General features: G+C 41.5%; 1 long non-coding RNA gene across 1 annotated transcript; it reads right to left on the bottom strand.

Moving 5' to 3' along the window:
- Window positions 1-9,678: 9,678 nt before the first annotated feature.
- Window positions 9,679-19,187, bottom strand: LOC139079962 (uncharacterized). The gene is made up of 2 exons (XR_011534019.1): window positions 19,032-19,187; window positions 9,679-13,675 (listed from the first exon to the last, which is right to left on the bottom strand). It is a non-coding gene; the product is annotated as an uncharacterized lncRNA (long non-coding RNA).
- Window positions 19,188-19,625: the final 438 nt, after the last annotated feature.

Below are 19,625 nucleotides of genomic sequence, written 5' to 3'. Positions count from 1 at the left end.
GCCTCTGGACCTTTGCATCTGCTATTTCTTCTTCTCCAAGCTATCCACATGGCTCCCTCCTCTCCTCCAGGTCTTTATTCAAGCGACAGTGTCTCAGAGGAGCCTTCCCTGCCTGTCCCATTTCATTGGCAACCACCTCTCTACCCTGGAGCTCCTCATCTCCGCCTTTGCTTTGTGTCTGTGGAGCTCATCGCTATGACATACTACATATCATACTTATTTATTGGTCTATTTCCTGTCTCCGCCAACTAGGCTATAACTCCATCAGGTTGGGGTTTTATCTCCATCAAGCGGTACTCTCATCACCTACAACAGGCTCATAGGATTTGAGGTAATAATTGAGTTCCTGAAAACTTGCAAAAAAAACGAAGTTCCAATATTCAAAACAAGTTTTAAATTCCATCAAGGAGCACACTTCCTAAAGTAAACGTGTCTTTCTCATGACACGTCCTTAGAGAAAGACATTCTTCCAGACCTGTCCAGTTTCTACTTTTTTTGCTTTATTTTCCACCAAGTACAACTGAACCACCCCAATTATAACAATCAAAAGCAAGTGGAGGAGGGGCTGGCCCAGTAGCGCAGTGGTTAAGTTCGTGCACTCCACTTTAGTGGCCTGGGGTTCACAGGTTCGGATCCTGGGCGCAAACCTAAACACCACTCAGCAAGCCATGCTGTGACAGTGTCCTGCATACAAAATAGAGGAAGAGTGGCACAGATGTCAGCTCAGAGCCAATCTTCCTCATCAAAAAAAAAAATTGGAGGAGGAAGAAAATGAACACATAAGACAGAAAGAGTCTTAATTTTCCTTCATGCTATGGAAGGGAAGGATGGTGTTATATTTTCAGCCAATCCAGAAAACCAATTATGAATGTAAACATAAATGCTTTTCTGTTGCATGGTCCAGAAGCACCTCCGTGTGTTTGTTCACTGAACTGATGAGATGTTTTTCTCTCCATGATTTGGAAACCAAACCAATAAGGCTGTTTTATCCTCTTAACTTACTTGTGCTGCTTTCTGCCATCATTTATAATGAACCCAGCAACTGGATTAATTCTGCAATTTTATGGTAGATCAGCAGCTTCAATCCCTTGATAGGGCACTAGCCATTTCCCTCTGCCCTGTATAAATACCCAGCAACCTGCCTGGAAGCTCGTATCTTCTCTCACCATTCCTTGATCTATCCTGATTGTATTCACCCAGATTCTCTCTCTTAAACTCTACCATGCAACCTCGCACCCCTTCATCCACCTCCTCTCTTCCAAGGGCATTGGGAGAAATCCGTCAAGTCACCACCTGCACTGCCATCTCTGGTCCCAGATGTCATTATTTCTTGCTGGATTATTGCAACAGCATCCTAACTGCTCTTCCTGCTTCCCCCTTCATCCCGAGGACCAGGGAACAAGCAACTCTATTTCCCACAAAAGAGTCAGAACGATCCTTTAAAAGCCCAAGTCATACCACGTCACTCCTCTGCCCCAGTCTCTACACAGAACCCCATTTCATTGTAAAAGAAAAGCCATCACACATACAGCAGCTGCACCTGCCAACCCACTCACATCCAGCCTCTCTGGCCCAGCTGCCCCTGGGGTATGCTAGCCATAGTCCAACCTCAGGACCATTGCACTTGCTGCCCTTTTGTCTGGAACATTCTTCTCCCAGGTACCTGTCTGACTCTCTCCCACACTTCCTTCAGGTATTCATTCACATTATATCTTTTTCAGCGAGGCCTTCCTTGATCATCATTATTTAAATTGCAATATCTCCCTTGATGCCACACCCCTTCCTAACTTATTACATATTCTACTTACATAGTTAACAGCCTGTGTCCTCCTCCCCACTGACCTGTAGGGTAAGTGAGGGCAGGACTATTTGTCTATTTTGTTTACTACTCTTTCCCAGCACCGGATACATAGTAGATGCTCCATATTATTGAATGAATGAATTACATGAATGAACACATCTTGGCTGCCTACATGGGTAACAGTTACAACGGCTCCTGAGTAGCTTTTCCAACACCATAGAGGAGGACATGTTCTCACTTCTCTTGGGTATATGCCTAGGAGTGGAATTGTTGGATTGTATGGTAATTCTATGTTCAACCTTTTGAAGAACTTCTCAACTGTTTTCTAAAGCAGCTGCACCAATTTGCATTCCCACCAGCGATCTCTGAGGGTCTCAATTTATCCACATCCTTGCCAATATTTGCGACCATCTGTCTTTTTGATTATAGCCATCCTAGTGCGTATGAAGTCGTATCTCATTGGGGTTTTGATATGCATTTACCTGTGAACAGCATCTGCCAGGCAGACATCAAAGGGACATAGAGATATAACTGGGACAGCCTTTAGGATCCTGGGCTCACCTCCAACAGACCCTCAGCCAGAGGGAAGCACGAAGAAACTTGACCATGGAGGAACTAGAATGTAGCCCCTGGTTCTCTTCCTTGGTGATTCAGAAAACACTGGTGGGAAATAAAGGAGACCCAACTGGGGGACAGGACCACAGCCTGGTTCTTTCAGGCTTCACCTTTGGCAGTAGGGTGGGTTGAAGGTACAGGTTTATTTAAAGATCTTGCAGGGAACAACTCTTATTTGACCAGTGGGAACGATGAAAGTTTTATTGGAGACACCCATCTTACAAATATTTTGAAAATCTCTAAGTCTGTAAAAGTCCAGTTTGTCAGTTGTATTTTGGCCCCGCCAATCCTGTCATCTTTTAGAGGCTATCTGCACTGAGCATTGAAGAACCTAAACCGGGCTTCAAAATCCATGTGACCGGGGACTGAAATTAAAACAGCTTGGATTAATAGTCCTGTTGTGCCTCAGCGCTGGAGGGCGTCACGGCCAGCCCCTCGCCCCATCGTTGCTTAACTATTGAAAAGAACCTCCAGGATTATGTACAACTCCTGTGAATTAAAGATACTTTGCCTTCGCCTTCCTGGCTGAGAGGCGGCACTTACACTTTTCTGCTCCACTGATGCTAGACCCTGGGGAAGGACCCTCCAGTCAAGATGCTAAACAGACTGTCCCAAAAGGAGAGCTCCTTGAATGAGTAGCTGCTACCGTAACAGTAAGTGACAAACCCCTCCCAATTCTCCCTCCGCCTCCCGGCTACCCTCTGGCAGAGGATGGGAACTGAGTGAGGCGAGTGAACTATAAGAATGAGAAGGAGCATCATATCTTACTTGACACTTGTCCTGAAGGCCAGTACAACCTGCTAAAGTTCTGTGAGCCAGACCAGCACAACAACACTCATGGACCCTCCCAACTCTGCCTGCCTGTCCTTTCATTACACCCCACTGAGTTTTTATCCCACTGTGCCTGGGCTGGCATCTTCTCTCCATAGCGAGCATGGAAATTCTTCAGGGTTTTCTGATCCTTCTGACATCCTGTCGTTCTCTGTTTTTTCCATCAGAGTGCCCATCAGGCCCAGTGCCAGCTTCCCAGTGGGTACCCAGCAGACCTTTGATGAACTAAACCCACCAATGCCATCTGCCTCCCCCTGCACATCCCCCACTCCTTCAGACTCACCTGTGACATGTCACAGAAATGTGGGGGATGTATGTAGAGTTTGGAGCAATATCTTTTCAATTGAAGCTATAAAACGAATGGGAAGCTGAGGCAGTGGGTCATTCCATTTGGGACAGGCTGTAGTCTGATTTCCATTAAACTTGGGGGCTTAGCTGCTTTCCCTGTGGCTGTTTTCCAGACACCACTGAACATCCCTCTACTTCCAGACAGCAACACAAGGTAAGTCCCCATCTGCTTGCCTTTAAAGAACCTGAAATTCACAGAAGCCACGTTATTGGCTTAATCTCAAAAGACTACTTGGTTTTGAGGCTGGCACAGGTTTTTAACCTCCCCTTTCAGGCCTAGCTTCCTGAGTCACACTAGTTTTTACAGAGTTATTGTTTTTTTAAACAGTCCTAGCATCCCATTTAAAAGTCTAACTTGGTACTCAACAACAGAAAAACAAACAAGTCAGTTCAAAAATGGGCAAAGGACTTGAACAGACATTTCTCCAAAGAAGATATACAAATGACCAATAGGCGCATGAAAAGATGCTCAATATCATTAACCACTAGGGAAATGCAAATCAAAACCACAATGAGATACCACCCCACATCCACTAAGATGACTGCTATTAAAAAAATCAGAAAATAACAAGTGTTGGCTAGGATGTGGAGAAATTGGAACCCTTGTGCACTGTTGGTGGGAAGGTAAAATGGTACAGCCACTGTGGAAAACAGTATGGTGGTTCCTCAAAAAACGAAAAATAGAATTACCATGTGATTCAGCATATGATTCAAGTATGTACCTGAAAGAACTGAAAGCAAGGTGTGGAAGAGATATTTGTACACCAGTGTTTATAGCAGCATTAGTCATCACAATAGCCAAAGTGTGGACACGACCCAAGTGTCTATCAACTGATGAATTGATATGCCAAATGTGGTCTCTACATAGAACGGAATATTATACAGCCTTAAAAAGAAATTCTGCAACATGCTACAACACGGATGAACCTTGAGGACGTTATGCTAAATGAAATAAGCCTGTCACAAAAAGACAAATACTGTACGATTCCACATACACGAGGTACTTAGAGTAGTCAAAATCATAAGGACGGAAAGTAGAATGGTGGCTGCCAGAAGCTGAGGGAGGGAGAAAATGGGGAGTTACTGTTTAATAGGAATACAGCTTCCTATAGGTAGAGTTTTACAGAATGAAAAGAGTAACGGGCATGCCTGATGGTGATGGTTGCACAACGAGAATTTATTTAATACCGCTGAACTGAACGCTTAAAAATGGCTAAGATGGTAAAGCTTATGTGTGTATTTTACCAAAATAAAAGAGAAAGTGCAGGAAAAAAATGTCTAGTTTGGTCTTCAAAGGCTGTCTCTTTCCTGTTCACACCAATATCCCTTTACCTTACGGTCTAGAGTCTGCTCATTAGATCCATGGAGTGAACCCAATAATATGGTGAACACTTGCAAGCTGCTAGAGACGTGGTGGAGCAGGGGTCCTGCATGAATTCACAAATTATTCATGACAGGTAAGCATGGCACCCCGCGAGCCCATGACAACGAGCTGGGCCCTCAGTGGATCAGACGAAGCAGCTGTCGTTACGATTTGCTTTTCTCCTTCAGTGTCCTTCATATTTATTCTTCTTCTCCAGTGGACATTCTCCCTCTTATTTTCTAGATTTTTGTTTCATAGGGAATTCAATTTCATTTGGGTCCTTGAATTGACCACTGCCAGGTCATAAACATTTTTAATTTTCCAGCCACATATAATATTGCTCAGAGCTTCTTTTAAACAGATACCCACTCTGGGTCTGAGCAAGAGGCTGGTGGTGGTTGCCATGGAGCCGACTGTGCTGGTGGACTCGAGAGGCCAGCTGGTAACCATTTCCTTTTACACCCAGTCAAGTTCCTCAGCAGAAAGTCTGCAGGTCCTTCACCTTGGCCAGTCCTGCCCCTATGCAGTCATCCTGTGTCCCCAAGTCTAGAGCAGGGCATGTGTGCAAAGGAGAGGAAGTCAACCAGAGGGGAAGTCGACCTCAGTCTCATTAGAAGGAGTGATTTCCCAGGGAGAGGTTATGATGGCCACATCTTATCACCCAGAAAATTCAGGGTCCCTTGACTCAAGCAAATGAACTGGCTCTTGCTTGTGATTTTGGCATCAGTTCATACATTGCACAAAAAGGAATGGAGTTGCCTGTTTTTGTCACTTCTCTGGGGAGATTTTATGGCAAGAATCATTTTCAAATCACACTTCTGTCTTTTCTGGACCAGGAGGATAAGTGTTGTTAACATTGAAGCCTCACCAGTTTTAAGTTGCATCTTGAGAACTGGCTCAAAGATGCACCAGCATTTTTCTGAATCTACTAAGCATTCCCAAACTGGCTGTTTGATGGCCTATAATTCTCTATTTCTCCCTATCTGCTCAGCCTGCCAGTAAATTGCCTGTTGTATTCTGCATTGATAGCAACTTGTTCTCGATGTAAGATTCTCTCCCTGACACACTGAGCATCGACAAGCGCACGTAAGAAACAGCCCCTGAGGCTCAGCGTGGCTTCTCGCTGGATGGGACATTGGAGAGCACAGTACTGATGGTTTCACTGCATCTGGATTTGGGCAGTGTGCTCTAGAAGAGGCAAAATTCAAAACTTTTGATAAAAGTGCAAGAGCAATTCAGTGGAGGAAGGATGGTCTTTTTAACAAAGGTGCCGGAAAAACTTGGGTATCCATGGGCGAAAGAAAATGAACCCCAACTAAAACTCGCTCCTTACACAAAAATTAACTTAAAATGGACGTAGATTGAAACCTAAAACGTGAAACTTTTGGAGGATAAGAATAGAAAACCTTCATGAATGAAGGATAGGCAGACTTCTAGACATGATGTCAAAAACACATTCATTAAATAATAAATCGATAAGTTGGATCTCATTAAAATTCAAAACATTTACTCTGTGAAAGTTGCCATTAAAAGGACAAAATGACAAGCTGCAGTCCGGGAGAAGAAGATTTGCAAACCGCATATCTGATAAAGGACTCATATTCAGAATATATAAAGAACTCTCAAAACTCAACAGTAAAAAAACAAACAATCCAATTTAAAAAATAGGCGAAAGACATGAAGAGACGTTTCACCAAAGAGACTATAAGGATGGCAAATAAGCCCATGGCAAACGTTCAACATCATTAGCCACCAAGGAAATGCAAATCAAGACCGAGATGAGCTATGACTACACCATTACCAGAACAGCCAAAAGAAAAAATAGTGACAATACCAAATGCTGGTGAGGACATGGAGAAGCTAGATCTCTCATATATCGCAGGTACGAATGTAAAATGTATTCTGGAAAATAATTTGGCAGTTTGTTAAAAAACTGAATATATTCTTCCTGTATAATCCATCAGTAGCACTCCTGGGCATTTATCCCAGAAAAATGAGGAGTTATGTCCACACAAAAAAGAAAACTGAATTTTCATAGCAGTTTTATTTGTAATAGCCAAAAACTGGAAACAACCAAAATGTCCCTCAATAGGTGAATGGTTAAACAAACCATGGTACATCCACAGCATGGAATGCTCCTCAGCGATTAAAAGGAGTGAAATATTAACGCATGCTGCAACTCAGATGGATCTCAAGGGCACATGCTATATGAAAAAAGCCAATCTTGGGGTTGACCCTGGGGCGCAGCGGTGAAGTTCTCACGTTCCATTTTGGTGGCCTGGGGTTCACCGGTTCAGATCACGGGTGCAGACCTACGCACTGCTTGGCCAGCCATACTGTGGCAGGCATCCCACATATAAAGTAGAGGAAGATGGGCACGTATGTTAGCTCAGGGCCAGTCTTCCTCAGCAAAAAGAGGAGGATTGGTGGCAGATGTTAGCTCAGGGCTAATCTTCCTCAAAAAAAAAAAAAATCTTAAAAGGTCATAAACTGTACTATTTCATTTGTGTAACATTCTTGAAATGACAAAATTATAGAGAAGGAGAACAGATTAGTATTTACAGGAGTTAGGGATGGCATGGTGGAGAGGGTGTGGGGGTGTGACTATAAAGGGATAGTGTGAGGGAGGACCTTGTGTGGAAGGAACAATTCTGCATCTTGACTGTGGTGGTGACCTACAGAATCGACACGTGATAAAATGACAGAACTGCACCCACACATTGTACCAATGTCAGTATCCAGAACTTGATAATGAACTAAATTTATGTAAAATGTAACCAGGGGGAATCTGGGCAAAGGATACACGGAAACTCTCTCCGCTATCTTTGCGACTTCCTGTGGACCCATAATTAGTTAAAAATAAAAATGTAAAAACTAATAACCGCATCCTTAGTATGTGGTTAATCTGGAAGCATGAGGGACCTGTGAAAACAGTCATGAGCATATGAGGAATATGCTATAACTTATATTGCCTTGGTAGCGAATTGGGACGTGAAAATGTACGAACTCTTCTGCTTGGAGACACACAAATTCTGGAAACACAGTTCTGCCCCATTAAAAAATGACAGAGAATGTAGAGTTTTGATTTATGGTGTTCATAAATCCAGCTCTTATTTCAATAGCTCGAGCCACAGGCTCCCAGCTGCAGGGTTGTTGTGGGCTTCCTGACACCGCCCGAGCTGCCAGCACCTGTAGAGACTTTGAAGGGATCTAACCTGGCCAAGCAGAGCTGCATCCTCAGCAGGCCCGCGGGATGTGGTGGGCCAGGTAGGGAGCCACATGGAGCTCCGATCCACATGGGGCACCAAATATCACTGGAGGCGACCCTCTCCAGAAAGGCAGGAAATGACAATTGACTTTATCAGAATCCTTCTCAAAATGAGCAGCATGCATGGCTGAAAGGAGTTCTTGGTTAGGTGTTGGGGGACAGGTGAGGTGGACATGACACCCCAGGTGCAGGCAAACGAAACCCCACCAGGATGCTGGGTGCCTTTATCCGCAGGGTTTCCTTGTACGGATTTGGGCGTGTTTAGGACCAGGACAGAATCCCTCGAGACCACTGGAGAAGCTGAAGGCTGCAGCAGGTGACCCACCCTCCCCTACTCCCTTTCCTGACACTGCACTGAGGTCCCCCAAAGACAGGCCCACTGAACAAAGACCACTGCCCAAGCCCAGCACTGGCCTGAAGGAGGATGGGGCAGAATCGTGAAGGGCCCCGTGTCTCCCCGCTGGCTCTTTGCATTGTTTAAGGAGCAGGAACGGGTTTGTGACCATGACCACGGGAAGAATTGCAGGCAATTAAAACCCAGAGTCAGACTTCCAAGTCACTTATTATTCTCAAAACACACACTTGTCATCTGTTAGCTTCCCCTTAAATGCTTGTACTTTCGTGTTGTTTTTGGAGCTACAACTACGTAAATAATTTACGGTATGGATTGTGTCTTCTAGTCCTTTATGCCTCCTCAGTGAGCTCCTGTATCAATTTCCTATGGCAGCTGTAACAAATTACCGTAAACTTAGTGATCCAAAACTACACAAATTTATTCTTTTACAGTTCTAGCGAGCAGTGTAGCATCCTCCAATCTGCCTGTTTCTGTGGTCCCACCTCCACCTCTGACTCTGACCCTCTGGCCTCCCTGTTACAAGGATCCTTGTGATGACATTGGGCCCACCTGATGATCTGGATCACCTCCCCATCTCAAGATCTTTAATTTACTCGCATCTGCAAAGTCTGTTTTGCCACCTCAGTTGACATATTCACAGGTCCCAGGGATTGGGACCTGGACAACATTGGGAAGTCCTTATTCAGCCCATAGTTGGTCCTAACGAAAATTGGTAGTAGTAGGTTAATAAATACCCGGGTGAGGGAATGAATGAAGGTTTCAAATGAGACCTTAAGTAATATTTATGAGGATAGTTCTACCTGAAAACAGAAACACATCCCGGAGTGGAGAATCTGCAGGGTTACGACTCGATTTATGTTTAACAGAAGAGCAGGAATTAGTCTTTTTCTTTTGTCAATACAGAGAAAGGAATACAAAAGATAAACATGTGATACAAAAGAAATTTCTACAATCAATTGCTTACCTACACATCATTAATAAGCAATTCAAAAACATGATTGGGAAAAGATTTCAGTCATAATAGCCAAAAACCTTAAAATATCAATAATTAATAACAAATCTATTAATATAAATTAATAAGGAATCTATGACTCATATGAGGAAAATGTTTAAACTTTATGGAAGGACACAAAAAGATTTAAGTAACTACATAGGTTCTTTATATTTCTGGATGGAAAGACTCAACATAGTAAACACATCAACTCTCCAAATCAATTCATATGTTCAATGTAATAGAATTTTTTAAATGGAACTTGAAAACTGATTCTCAAGTTCATCTGGAAAAATGAGTAGTTTTTGAAAAACAAAAAATAGTGAAGAATGATTCTTATATTCTATCAGATATTTGAGAATATTTATAAAGTTACAACCTAACGAGTAATGATTCTGGCTGAAGAATCAGCAGACAGATCAATGGAACAAAATAGACATCCTTAAGTAGTTCTGAATATATAATGGAGAATTCAGTATATTTTATAAGATGGCATAAAAATCATTGCGGACAGAAACATAATTATTTGATAAGTTGTTTAGAATAACAGTAAAGTATTCAGAGAAAAAAATGTAGGAAAAAAATCTTCATACCATACTCCAAAAAAATTCCTAGTGGATTAAAAAAAATGCCAATAATGAAAAGCCTGGGGAAAATGTACCTGATCTTCTGAGCAGAAAAAAATGATTGGAGTAGTCACAAATGAAAAAAATTATTTCAAAAAAATTAGAAACCTCCATATGTAAAAAAAGAAAAAAAAAATGAGACAAGATGTATGTCAGAAATATCACAGATACAATGTTAATACACTGAATATATAAAGTGGTTACAATCCAGTGAAAAACAGACAAGAACAGAATCAGAATTGGGAATATAAATTACTAGCTTAGCGTAAAATGTTCTGCCTCACTCAAATTGAGAGATCATTTATCATCTATCAAACTAACAAAGTTTCTTTCAGTCATAATTTCAACAGTTGGTGAAATTGTGATAGAATAGAGACACTTTTATGGAGAAGCTCCTTCTTGTCTGGAAGCCAAAACAAATATGTCTAGCTAACAGAACTATTTCAAAGAGAATTTTATAATCTTGCATTCAGAAAAGCATGGCTTTCTTACCAATGAGGAACTTTTTTCTAGTGAGTGGCATGAGGTGATGCCACCTCCAGTTGGGGATGTCAAGACAGCACGGCCTGAATCCTAACAGACAACGTTTCCTTGGGCGTTTGTATGATTTTGTGGGTAACAGAATCAATGAGTTCACTATTTTGGATTACCAAAAATCTGGAACTGTCATTCATCTGAAACAAATCAGATCCCAGGCAGACTGAGAAAATGATCTTTCATCCTATGCATAAACTTTCACCTTAATGAACCTTCAAAATTAAATAGAAGAATTAAACCCCAGAGCAAAATCTCATCAATTTGCTCACTACTAAAGACTGTTAGCAAGGGTACAGAACAGTGATGGTCCTGGTCATTAAATCAATTTTTAGCTTATAATCTGTTTGCTGAGTTTCCGTTCTTATTTTGAGTGCTTTAGAACCGTCATCAGCCCCAACAGGTCAGATAAATACAAAAGCAAAAACAAGATTGAAAATGTTGGAATGCAGAGGCATTAAATTATTGTGGAGGAATAGAACCAGTTAAAGTAGAGAAAGTGAAAAGAAAATGGCAAATTTTACGTGGATGGTATGGTAGGCAGAATTTCTAAATGGACCCCCCAAAGATGCCCTACTCTACTCCCCAGAGCCTGCGAATGTGATGAGATAGTCACTTCAATGATCATGTTATGTTACATGGCACAGTTGAGCTTAAAACTGAAAGATTATCTGGGTTATCCCAGGGGGCCCAACGTAACCCTGGAAGCTGTTAAAAGCAGAGGATTTTCTCCAACTGATAGTGTTGAAAGTATGAGAAATTCAAAGTACAAGAAGGACTCACCAATCATGGCTGTTTTGAAGATGGAGGGGCTACATGAGAAGGAATGCAGGTGGCCTGTAGGAGTTAAGGATAGAGCCTGTCCCACAGCCAGCAAGGAAATGGCCACCTCAGTGCCTCAGTCCCAAGGAACTGAATTCTGCCAACAACCTGAATGAGCTTGGAAACAAATTCTTTCCCAGAGCCCCTATTCAAAAGCCCAGTCATGCCAACACCTTGATTTTGACCTCATGAGACTCTAAGCAGAGAATCCAGCCACAGTGTGTGACCTCTGACCTCCAGAACTGCAAGCTAATAAATGCACATTGATTTAAGCTGATAAGTTTGTGATAATTTATTATGCAGCAATAGAAAACTAATAATAGAAAACTAATATCGCTGGGGACTTACAAACAGAAGGACTTATAGTCAGCTTCTAGAAGCTTTCCAGTTGCTGGGTAGAGGAGTTCTTAATATTGTTGGTGGGATCATAATGTACACATCCTTTATCAGAAGTATGGGACAATAAGTTTTAAGAGTTTTTGAACTACCAATTTCATGTCCAGAAAATTAGCAAAAGATTTAAACATAAGACTCATCAGAGAGTTATTAAAAGAGCCAAAAAGAGTTTAAATTGGTATATCTATTAATAAATGATTATTTACATTAATTATGTTATATCTATAGGCTTGCTTCTCAAAGTGTGGTCTATGGACCAGCTTCAGGATCACAGAGGTACTGGATGCAGAATCTCTGGCCCCAGCCCAAACCTAGTGAACCAGCATGTCTATGTTAATAAGACCCCAGAGGATTTGTAGGCACGCTCAAGTTTGAGAAACACTAATCTACAAAGTGGAATACGACGCAACGATGAAAATCTTGCTTATTTTTTTAATACATCATGAACAAATTGGTTTATTTGAGGACTGACAATTCAATTTAACAATTGTATATCAACTAATGTAATCGACCACATCAATATGTAAAAAGAATAGTATGATCATCTCAGCAGATGCTGAAAAAAACTCTCAATGAAATAGATATCAAGTCATTAAAAAAAAAGTAACGGTAAATTAGCAAAAGAAGGCAGCATCTTTTTTTCCTGATGAAGTGTTTCTATGAACCACCTAATGATAAATGATTGAAAAGTTTGTTTTGGGATCCAGAACACTTGTGTGTCCACTGTTGCAATTTCTATTCAGCATCCTACTGGGAGTCTCATCCACTGCATTAAGACAAGAGAAAGAAATGAAAGCTTTAAGAATGGTGCAGTAAGAAATAAAATCCTCCTTAATCACAGATGATAAGATGAGTAAAAAATCCAAATAAGTCTACAGATAATTTAATAGGATTGGTAATCTTTAAAGATCTGCTGGAGATATACATATATATATATTTGAATATATAAGTTCAATTGTATTTCTATATATGAGTAATGAAGAGATTCAAAATAAAATTTAAATGTATTAATAAAAAACAATCAAATATCCAGACATCTGTGGAAGATATGTAAAACCTCTATAGGACAGAGTGGAAAAGACTAAAAAGCTCAGAAAGACGCATACATCATATTTGACTACGGATTCACATCAGAGGAGGCAGAAAGAGGGAGAGTATGGAATTTTAAACAGTCATCAAGTCATGTGGAAAAAAGAAAAATGCAACGGGACCCGCCACAAAATTCTCTCTCTCATCAGGGTTCTCCAAATCATCCAGATGTTCCCTTCCAAACCTCTGGCAATTCTTGGTTTTGATCATCTGCTTGCTTATTTGTTGTTATGTTTGATTGTGTGATCCTCTAGTTATAAAAGCTGTCTACGTTGAGAGGAAGACAGAAGATAAAGAACGCGCTAACTTAGTGTCTACTTTCTTGGTTGGTGTGCACTGGACAGACAGTATCACAGATAATACCTGAAGTCATTGACAGAGAGGTTAACGCGATGCCTCATCCATTCAGTGCTTAGGAGGCCCCATCATCATGGTGTTCAAGTGATCTTGTGCTGTACTGTTATCCTTGAACCAAAATACTTCTGGAGGCTACAAATCCTGGATCAAGGGATGGGCAGGACTGGTTCCTTCCGAGGGCTGTGAGGGAGACTCTGTTCCAGTCTCTCCCCTAGCTTCTGTTCCTTGGCTGGTAGCTGAATCAGCCTGATCTCTGCCTCATCTTCATATGGGTCCTCCCTGTGAATGCGTCAAATCATGCTTATTTTCAAAGGATTTTTCATGACCGAGAAAATTTTTCAGAACATAATACTGAATTCTAAAATGGGCACGCCAAATAGTCATAAGATCCCAATTTTATAAAAATAATGTCTATGCATTTTTAAAAGGTTAAAATAAAATACAACAAAAAGAACCGTGCATATGCACAATTGTTTTTATATTTATGTTTCCTGATTTTTCACTGAGAGCCAATATTGCCTTTACAGTGTGTAAAACAAATGTAATAAATGAAGTGTGGGTAGGAATCCTTTAAATAAGAGGGTCTGGGACATGTGAGGAATATAAAGAGATTTTCCACTTAATAACAACCACCACAACAATACGTATTCACTATGGGCCAAGCAACACTCTCAGAGCTCTGTGCGTGTCTCATTTCACCTGCACAAAAGCCCTGTGAGGCCAACACCTCTTTCAGGCCCATTTCACAGATGAGAAAGAACAGAGTGGGCAGCAGGTCAGGCTGATTCAAGGGTAACATTCACAGGCTCAGTCTACTTGCTAACCCATCTGGTTGAATTCAGTTTTTCAAACACAGGTTGACGTCAGCATAATTAACTTCATGTTGTTTGCTTGGTGATGGGGTCAAGGAAGGAACTGGTGGGTGGTCTAGTTTTTTGTTTTCCACTTGTTTGGTTTGGGTTGGTTGTGTTTTAGTTTCCATGGAATCCAATAAATGCTTAGTCTGCATTTCTCATTTTTCAACTTTAAAAAGCATTCTGTTTAATGCTGCCTTGCTATTTATTGTTTTACCCTAAGAATCGAGATGGGTGTGATGAAGCAGGAGTTTCAGGTCCGTGGCCTCCCCAGCTCTTCCTGTGAAATGAGGCAGCAAGAGGAAAGAAAGAGCTCTAAGGGGTTCCCACTCAGGGAGTCCCATTCCCACAGTGACCCCCTGGTGAGACCTTTCTCTACATTTACTCCATTTATAATGTGAGGTGCCTGTGGCAGATCTCCACCAGCTCCTTTCCAAAAGCCACGGTCGATAAGTGGTAGAGCTGAGCTTACACCAGCTTCCAGGTCCCCAATTTTTTTTAATGTTGATATTTAAAGCAGTTATTTTTATTATTTTTATTTTTATTTTTTGCAGGGGAAGATTTGCCCTAAGCTAGCACCTGTTGCCAATTTTCCTCCTTTTTTTCTTCCTTTTTACCCCCCAAATCCCCAGTACATAGTTGCATATAGCCATAAGTTCTTCTGGTTCTTCTGTGTGAGCCACTGCCACAGCATGGCTACTGATGTGTGAGTGGTGTGGTTCTGTACCCAGGAACCAAAGCCAGGCTGCCAGAGTGTGCCTAACTTAACCACTAAGCCATCAGGGCTGGTTCTAGATCCCAACTTTTAATTAGTCTAGAATTTAAGGTCGTTCTTTCTTCTTTGAAGGACAAGGCTACAGCAACTCTCCTCACATTGTCCCATCACAGGCTTTGCCTGGGGAGCTGACTTCATCCACTGGTTAGGGTTTCTAAATCAACCTTTCTTTTGTTCTCTCCTTGAGTGCCTTGTGTAAAGAGCTGACTGATGGCTTGGTGTCCTTGTGTATGCTGTGCCATTTGGAGTCATCACAGGTTCTGGAACACTCTGTCGATGCTCACTGCAGCTGCCTCTCCTCCCAGCTTTCTTTATCCTCATTCAGACTCAGAGTGTGGAAACCCAAATGCATCCTTCCACAGGAGACACGTGCTAGACTTTCTGCCACCACTCATGATTTCCTTTTTGAATTGTTGCAAAATATAGACCACAACCCACGGGGTAAGATTTGAAGTCATTTAGCAAACTCTTTAGAATTTCAAACCACCCTTCACTTCCCCTGCTCTCTCTAAGGTCAAGAGGGCAACATACAGAGATCAGCTGATGGCAGCTCGGGGCTTCCAGTCAGACCCCAGAGCCAGCTCTGTGGGGGGAAGAAGTCAGGGAAGACTGAAGGAAAGAGGGACACAGAGGCTGTCACAGGGAAGAAGGGAGAGGGACTTCCTGGACTGTACTGGGTCCCAGAGGCACGAACACACACAGCATACGATGTGTGTGGGGCTTTTACAGAAGCTATAGGATAAACTGCCTGGCTCACCAGCAGAGGCCTCCATGACAAAGCCATGCTAAGTGTGGTGGGTAGAACTGTGTCCCCAAAACACATATGTTCAAGTCCTAACCTCCAGGACCCATGACTGTGACCTCGTTTGGAAATAGTCTCTGTGGGTATAATCAAGTTAAAATGAGGTCATAATAGATTAGGGCGGCCATATTCCATCGATCAGTGTCATTATAGGAAGAAGGAAATTTGGACACAGTCACAGACACAGAGAGGAGAAAGCCATGTGAAAACAGAAGCAGATATCAGAATAATGCATCTGCAGGCCAAGGACTTCCAAGGACTGCTGCCATCATCAGAAGGGTGAGAGAGCTATGGAATAAGTTCTCCTCCAGAACCTTCAAAACAGAACCCAGCCTGCTGACACCTTGATCTTGGACTTCTGGTTTCCAGAACTGTGAGAGAATAAATTTCTGTTATTTCAAGCTACCCACTTTGTGGTAACTTGTTACAGCAGTTCTAGGAAACTGAGACATTAGGAGTTAAATATAATGAGGTACGCCTGAAATTTATATAATGTTATAAACCAATGTTACCTAAAAAAAATAAATAAAAGCTCAAAAATAAAACAAACCAACAACAACAAAAAGAGTTAAATCCACTCCAGTAGTCACCTTCCAACACAGGGACCGTGTCTCTCCCATTGGTGATGAGCCAAGGTGTATCTATACCTTCTTGTTAAAAAGTCAACACATCTGAGGCTGGCCTGGTGGCGTAGCGGTTAAGTTCGCACATTCTGCTTCGGTGGCCCAGGGTTCACCGGTTCGGATCCTGGGTACGGACAGGGCACCACTTGGCAAGCCATGCTGTGCTAGGCGTCCCACATATAAAGCAGAGGAAGATGGGCACGGATGTTAGCTCAGGGCCAGTCTTCCTCAGCAAAAAGAGGAGGATTGGCAGCAGATGTTAGCTCAGGGCTAATCTTTCTCAAAAAAAAAAATTCAACACATCTGGACAGCTGGGTCTGTTTTCCAAGGCTTAATCCAGAGCCATCCACTGAAAGCACCCAAACACTGCATCCCTACCCTGACTCTAAGAAAATCTATAGCTAAACCTCCCCAGGCAGGTGGCTGTGATCCTACTTTGAGAGAACTTTTAAGATAAGAGTCCCCCAACTATCCTTAGATATCCTTTGCAGTCCTTTCCAGAGAGACATTGTCCTTCAGGTAACTTCTTCCTTAGACCCATCGCTCCATGCCCGTCTTCACAGGGTTTCTTCAGACCCTTCAGAAGATCCAGCTTGAACAAGCTCTGGCCTCCCGAGCTGCACTGAATACCCCTTCTACCAAGGTGGTGGAAGTCTCTGGAACTCATCCTCATTTTCCAGACACCCTTTTAAACCATATATTTTGCTAATAATATGCAAAAGTTGTGATCATAAGAGGAGATCATTTATAAATGACTTTAAGAGAAGAAAAATCATTCAGTTTTAGAGTTTGCCATCAGACTCACTTTTTAAAGCAGTAGCAAAAAAAATCACTATTCTATTTTCTCAGTGGAAAAAGAAAGCTGAAAAGTAATACAGTATAGATGCGGGAATTAGGCCATTTTTATTAGGCTAAATTTGTCTAGGGGAATGAAAAGAGGGAGGGTGCTGAGAGCTTCTTGGCAACGCTCCCTGTTCTCCAGTAAAGGCAAATTGGGATGGCCCGTCTTATGACTCAGTCATTTTCAAAACCTATTTCCAAGAATGTGCATCAGAACTTCTTCCCCTGCCCTGGTCCTAGATTACACAGGCTTAAACCTAAAACAACTGCTACCATCTAATGGTATTTTTCTTGTATGTTTTTGAAAATTCCCATAGTATTCATCCCTGTGGTAATTAGACATTTATCTCTTCTCTTAACTCAAAACAAGCTTGAATGAGTTGGGAACAATATGCTCCATGGTAAGGAGCATATTTGTTTTGAATTGAGATTTATAGAAGTCAAAGATAATGGGGGAAAGTCTTTTGGCATTTCATGGAAACTAGGAAATAGAGTGACTCTAATAATACCAATTTTCATTCTAGACTCCATGAATTTTACCTCAACCAGAGGTTGGCGAACATTTTCTGTAAAGGCCAGAGAGTAAATATTTTAGGATTTGTGGCCATATGATGTTCACAGCAACGACTCAACGCTGCCCATCATAGCAGGAGGACAGCCAGAGACAATGCATGAAAGGTAGGTGTAACAGGGGAAGGAGCTGGAGCAAGATCACCACCGCTGGGATGAGCGGGCCGCAGAGCCAGATGATTTGCTGAAGAATAATGAGTTCATACATGAAGAGTGATTAAATACTCAATAAGTGTAGTTCTCTTACTTTGGTGAATAAGGTTATTAATTTATTCTAATACAATGAGATGGAAATATAGAACGCTGATGGCTGCCTTACAAAGTTTAATCTTCCAAAACACTATTCCTAACCAGTTTTTAGCCATTATGCAATGGCCCAATGAAGATCCTCAAAGACAACCAATAAAAGTCATTGTTTACTTTTCCTCATATTTCATCTATCCCATCAATTCAGCAAATTCAGTTCTATCATCTTCAATAGACTAGAAATAAAAAAAGAGGACTCTGTATAGACAGTCCACAAATAAATATGATGATGCAACTTTGGATAATAAGCTAGGTATTGAGTTTATTTTCTTTTCTTCCTAGTTTCTCCTGATGTAGAGAGCAATTATTTAGGTCAAAGAATATCACACCCAACGATTTGAGAAAATTGGAAATTGTCACCTTTTTGCCCAAGCAATGCTTCACACTACATGACGTAATTAGATGACCACAACCTAATAAAGTCTTTTATGTGATGCTAATCAATCTGGAAAACATTACTCTAAAGCATTTCTATTGATGAATCATAATCACAAGTGAAAGAGGCTGACCCTTAAGCTCTTGTAATTCATGACTCTTTGTAGACAGTCAAAAAGGTCCAGGGGAATTCTCGCCATAACGGAGGAGATCCAAAAACAAATCAAAGAAATCATCTACTGCTTAATACGTGTATCCAACTCCTACACCAGAAACATTTCCAATTTGGAGAAGAAAACTTCCTTTGGCATTAATTAGATATCAATATTCATTTAAAATATTCTACTAAGAATAAATCACATTATATGTGTGACTATTAAAAGACCAGATAGATATATGATGGTTAACAATTAGGCTCAATATAAAGCATTTTAGTATATTTGACTATAGACACATATAAAACTATTCAAATGATGAGAAATTTCATTACCTCACCAGCACTCAAAGCTTCTGGGCTTCTGGAAGACAAGGGACCCACGGTCACTTTGTAGGGAAAGCGAGAAGGTTAGGCACGAGCTTTTATAAGCTTTGGCTTAGAACGGACACCCGTTACTTCCTCCTTCAGCACAGTGGTCAGGAGCTCTGTCTAAATGAGCACACGGGCAGTTGGTGAGCAATAATTATAACAGGCGATCCTGTAGATATCAATTAGAAATACAAAAGGAGTTGTGAGTTTAGGAGGTGAATTTGAGTCTGGAGCACAGGAGAGGGATAAAGGAGAACTCACCTGAAGGGAGAGAGATTGACAGAATGTCCTATGCCAGAGTCCCGAGCCCAACTACCTCCCTGAACGTCACTTGTGAAACGTGGCTTAACAATAGCAATAAGGTTAAAAATCCCAACCTAAAGGTCATAGGAGATCAGACACAATATGAAGCATCCAGGAATTACTTTTAAATTAAGTTGTAGGAGCAGAATTATATTTTTAAGAAAAAGGAGACAATAGTTCTGTTCTCTTCTAATCTGTCCCAATTACAGTTGGTATACTATATTCAGATCTGCGTAATGAGGGACAAAGAAGCTG

This window comes from Equus przewalskii, chromosome 27, assembly GCF_037783145.1.
Source record: "Equus przewalskii isolate Varuska chromosome 27, EquPr2, whole genome shotgun sequence".
Lineage (NCBI taxonomy): Eukaryota > Metazoa > Chordata > Mammalia > Perissodactyla > Equidae > Equus > Equus przewalskii.
This window is presented reverse-complemented; position numbering and strand designations above follow the sequence as displayed.